The sequence below is a fragment of the Petaurus breviceps genome, unplaced genomic scaffold, assembly GCF_028583685.1.
Source record: "Petaurus breviceps papuanus isolate PSGF00001 unplaced genomic scaffold, PetGlider_PUasm1.0 156, whole genome shotgun sequence".
In the NCBI taxonomy this organism is placed as follows: Eukaryota; Metazoa; Chordata; class Mammalia; order Diprotodontia; family Petauridae; genus Petaurus; species Petaurus breviceps.
In genome coordinates, this window is record NW_027185720.1 from 7,009,169 (window position 1) to 7,014,362 (window position 5,194).

General features: G+C 46.8%; 2 protein-coding genes and 1 long non-coding RNA gene across 3 annotated transcripts in view; all 3 read left to right on the forward strand.

The window, feature by feature from the left end:
- Positions 1-5,194, forward strand: part of NAGA (alpha-N-acetylgalactosaminidase) — a 321,568-nt gene that overhangs the window by 7,697 nt on the left and 308,677 nt on the right. The window lies entirely within an intron of this gene.
- The window catches only part of NDUFA6 (NADH:ubiquinone oxidoreductase subunit A6), a 303,722-nt gene that overhangs the window by 7,697 nt on the left and 290,831 nt on the right, over positions 1-5,194 (forward strand). The window lies entirely within an intron of this gene.
- LOC138156732 (uncharacterized) lies at positions 706-3,349 on the forward strand. The gene is made up of 2 exons (XR_011167212.1): positions 706-804; positions 2,969-3,349. It is a non-coding gene; the product is annotated as an uncharacterized lncRNA (long non-coding RNA).

The following is a 5,194-nucleotide window of genomic DNA, read 5'->3' on the forward strand; positions in this document are numbered from 1 at the left end:
CTCTCTCTCTCTCTCTCTCTCTCTCTCTCTCTCTCTCTCTCTCCCCTCCCCCCCACCCCTTGGGCATTGAAGTAACTTGGTACTATCTAGGAGGAGAGATGGGGTTAAGCAGTAGAATGAGGTTTGGTGAAAGAGCTACAGAGGCATTGTTTGATTTTATTTCTTCAATCTGCATTTATTAAGCCACTACTGTGTGCCAGCCACCTTGCTAAGCACTGGGGATACAAAAAGAGGCAAAGGGCAGCCCCTGCCCTCAAGGAGCTTACAATCTAATGGGGGAGACAACAAGCAAAAAAAAATACGTATAGATAAGCTAGAGACTGGAAGAACAGGAAATAATTTAAAGAAGGCATTAGAATTAAGAGGGCTTGGGGAAGGCTTCTTATAGAAAATGGGATTTTATCTGAGTCTTAAAGGAACCAAGGAAGCTAGCAAGACAAGAGACGAGGAGAGAAAGCATTCTAGGCATGGGAGATGACCAGAGAAAATGCCCAGAGCCAAGAGATGGAGGGTTTTGTTCACAGACCAGTCAGGAGGCCGTCACTGGATCAGAGAGAACATGCTGGGAAATAAGGTGTAAGAAGACTGGGGAGATAGGAGGGGCTATGCTATGAAGGGCTTTGAATGCTAAACAGAGGGGTTTGTGTTTGCTCCTGGAGGTGATAGGGTGCCACTGGAGTTCATTAAGTAGGGGGTGACATGCTCAGACCTGCGCTTTGTAAGAATTGCTTTAGTGGCTGCATGGAGGAGGGGCTAGAACAGGGAGAGACGCGAGGTAACTAATGGCCGTTGTCCAGGTGTGAGGTGAGGAGGGCCTGCACCAGGGTGAGGGCGGGGTCAGAGGAGAGGAGGGGGTGTGTTGGAGAGATGTTGTTGAGGTGAGGGACTGGTGTAGGAGGTAGATAGGGCTTGGGGGCTGGGAGCTATGAAGGAGTCTTGGATGCCTCCAGGGTTTTGCCCTGGACAGTAATAGGGGAGGTAAGAGGAGGGGAGGGCTTAGGGGGAAAGAGCGTGAGTTCCATTTTGGATACATTGGGTTAAAGATGTCTACTGGACATCCAATTCAAGATGTCTGAAACGCAGTTGGAGATGAGAGATTGGAGGTGAGCAGAGAGTTCAGGGCAGGCTAAGTAGATTTGAGAATAGTCAGTCTAGAGATGGTAATTAAATCCATGGGAGATGATGAGATCACCAAGGAAAGGCATTGAGAGAGGGAAGAGAAGAGGGCCCAGGGCTGAGCCCTGAGAGACACCTGCTGTTAGTTAGAGGCTATGATCTGGAGGAGGATCGCTCAAAGGATGCGGAAGAAGAGAGGTCAGAGGGGAGGAGGAGAACCAGGAGGGGGGGGGGTGTCCTGAAAACCCAGAGAGAAGAGAATATCGAGGAGCAGACTGATCCACAGTGTCAAAGGCTTGAAGAATGAGGATTGAGAAAAGCCATTGGATCTGAGTGAGAATGAGAACTAAAGTGACTTGCCTGAAGAGTCCCATTGCTTCTGCCTGGCAAAACCAGGGGGGATCTGGGGTGTCTTGGCTGTGCCTCTTTGTCAGTCTTTGGGACTGAGACGCTTCTGGCAGCATGTCTCTGAGTGCCTTTCTGTGGCTGTTATCTGTTAGAGCTGGGGCGTCCATCCTGCTCTTGAAACATACCAGTAAAACCAGGAGGAAGGAGGATGCCCAGAACAGGTCCCTGATCCTTCTGCACCCACCTGCTAAGGAAATCACGGCCCTGTGCTAGACAAAAATGAACCAAGCCCTGCCCTTCCAATGAGAACCTATAAAAGCATATTGGTCACATATACTAAATGAATAGAAAAGGTGGTTATGAAAGGGAGACACTAGCATTGGGGGTAGGGGGAGGGGCTTGGGAAGAACCTTCAGTAGAATCTGGACCTTGAGTGGGAGTTTGAAGGAAATCAGTGGCTCTGAGGGAGAGGGAAGGCCTCGGTGTGTCCCAGCCGTGGCCCTCACTGCAGAGGCCCAGAGAGGGAGATGGTGTGTTGGGGTGGTCGGTAACACTGACTACAGAGTGGGAAGACCAGGCAGAACTGGCTAGGAAGAATGAAGAAGGGACCTCAAGAGCTTGCTGGTTCTGAGCTACTTGGGAATGAGAATTGGTTAGCATGTGACTTAATTCATGAGTCTGGAAATTCTGGTTTAGAGGAGGGATCACTTTCTTCATCATTTAACTGATCACAGTTAGTCCCACTTTTAGGGGGTTAAGTCATGACTGATTCATTTCCCAGTGTCCTCAAGCCATAGCTTATTTAGATAAATGGTGATCATGCCCATTTGGGGATCATTCATTGATTCAATTATTCCATCAACAAGCACCGGTACTATGTACTGGTTACTGTGCATACTGTACAGCTAGGGGCTGGGGATGCAAAATTAAACAATGCCTGCCCTCAAGGAGCTTACATTCTAAGGGGGGAGGGGGACTTCATATACATATATAAGACACATGAATAAATAGTTGAAGTGAATCCAAGCTATGGGGAGGAAGCATCATTTTATAATGTGTGGCCTCCCCTATTACAAAGGGTCCCTTCTTGCTCCTCAGGTCTACCTAGAAATTATTCATACAATGGCATTCTCAACAGAATCAGAGGAGTGGAGCTGGGTATTGGAAAAACCATCACGTTCAGAAGCAGGAGACCCAGCTTCTAATGCCACCTCCTACCATTGGTGTGGCCCTGGGCAAGTCACTTAACTCCCCTGGGCCTCAACTTTCTCATCTGGAAAATGGGGACAATAATGTTGTACCTGCCTAAGACAGGAGACTGAATCAGCTGATCACTTGAGGTTGTCTTCACCTCTTGTGATTAGAAAGATTTCACTGAGTGTAGACAGGGAAATGAAGTGGTAGATGAAAAATGATGTGGCCTATAGTGATGGTTGAAACCCAAAGTTGATTATAACCAACAGTTATGCCTGAAGGCATTAATCTCCAGCATTTTCTCCTCAAGCCCTAGGGAATGTTGCCTTGACTTTGAGACTGGGGGCTGATGTGACTCATGCCTCAGAATGGTGGGAAGAAGAGGAGCAGAAAGACTGTGTGGAACCTGGAGGGGAGAAGCAGAGGAGGGATGACCACCGTGGAAGGCACAGAGGGGTTGCACCGCTGAGATCATCAATTCTGGGCTCCAGCTCTTGGGCAGTGTGAACCCAAGTCAGATTCTCTGTTTCTAAACCCCTCCTTTGTACTGCATACCTACATTGGTGATTCCTCACTCCCATTTCTCTCTCTGGAGATGATGGGTGACTGATTTTTTCCTTCTCAACACTCCACCCCCAATCCCAGAGGTTTATCTTTGCTTCTTAAAAGTCTGTTTATCTTTGTGTTTAAACATTCATTTGATCTCTTAAGCTGGCCCCCATATTGCTAACCCCTTTATTTGTTCAGTATAGTGTTCAGAGCAGGCAATTGGGGGCAGAAAGGTAAAGGAGAAAGGTTTTAACCTGTGATCTTTTTCCAGGTTGTGATCTATGTCTGGGGCCTCAGAACTAGAGAAGAGAGTTATTGATTTGATTTTTACAACTTCAAAGTGTGATGTTACCACTATCTACCAGGGTTCCCCCCTACCCCTGTCACCTGGATTAGTCTAGTTCTTTCTCTAAAAGGCAAGGAAATGGTATCCCACTACTTATGTGGCCTGGGGATTAAAAATCAAGCTCCTGGAGGCTAGGTGGTGCAGTGAGTAAAAGCACCAGCCCAGAGTCAGGAGGACCTGAGTTCGGTTCTGGCCTCAGACACTTAACACACACACACACACACACACACACACACACACATACACACACACAAAACTCACGGTGTAACCTTAAACAATTTACTCTACCCCCCTACCCCCCAAAAAAGCAAAAATAAAAACAGAAAATCAAGCTCCATTTCCATTGACTGTAACTCTAATACCAACTCCTGGAAGCCTATGGCCATATTGATGGCGCATCTTGGTCACTAAGGGCATAAAAAGGCCATCTATGTGGCATCAGCGTCCCTCATACTTGTTGGCAAATGTTTTCTGCCCTGATGACTAGGTGCATTTCTGTATGGAAGTGAAGGGGGGCTTTGTCCCCCTTCTAAGTGTTCTAATAATCTCTCTATTCTGTTACTAAGCAAACTGTTGAATGACCTATGATTGGTGCCTTGCTTTGTTCCAATATTGAACCTAAATTCATAGGTGGTGGCCTGAGTCAGGCCCATCCATTATGCCAGCGCAGGGAGAATACATTTCCCAGGATTCTTCTGGGCACGTGAGTCCAAAGCAGTAGCTGTGTTTAGCCAGACTGACACTGAGGTGGGCATCTGCCCTATTTTTGTTATGAAAGGAAAGCCATTCCTCCAGAGGGAGAGGGCAGTGATTAGAAAGTCACTCTCAAAAGGGAAGGAGTAGCCTGCCCACAAAAAGTGTGTGTCTTGGGGCGGGGGGCAGTGGTGAGGGATACGAGGGCAACTGACAGTCCTGCTTGTCTGCTCAGCTCAGCATTCAAAACCGCCAAATGTTAGACATACTGTTACAACAATAATACGTGTGTGTGTGTGTGTGTGTGTGTGTGCAGCAGTGTGAAAATAACAGAAACTGAACCCTGCCAATTATACCACCGAGCTCGACTCCAAAGACATGAGACACGAGAAGGCCCTTCCCCTTCTGCCCTTCTCTGCAGAGGTGGGAGACTTTAGGGGGTGGAACACCATATGTAATATCAGATCTTTGGGGAATATTGGTTAGTTTTCCTGAATTCTTTTGTTTTTTTCCCTTTTTTAAAGTCTTTGTTATAAGAGATGGCTCTCTGGGAAGGAAACTAGGAGGCATAGGAAATGTAGGTCATGTGAAAACCAAAGTGATCAATAATATTTTATTTTTAAAAAATTAAAGGGGCCAAAAGCTTAGAGAGCTAGGCTGATGCACAGAACTCCAGGTGTGAGGAAAGTGTATGCTAAAACAGGGCTGAAAGAACTTGGGGGTGGGGATTAAACAGAATGTTCACCAAGGCAGGAGCCCCTGAAGCTTTGACTCAGGGTGCATCACTAATGTGCAGGGTATTGATATGTCTATTATATATATTGATATATCTACTCCAGCATAATGAATTGTTCATTATTTTGTTCTTCCTTCCTTCCTTCCTTCCTTCCTTCCTTCCTTCCTTCCTTCCTTCCTTCCTTCCTTCCTTCCTTCCTTCCTTCCTTCCTT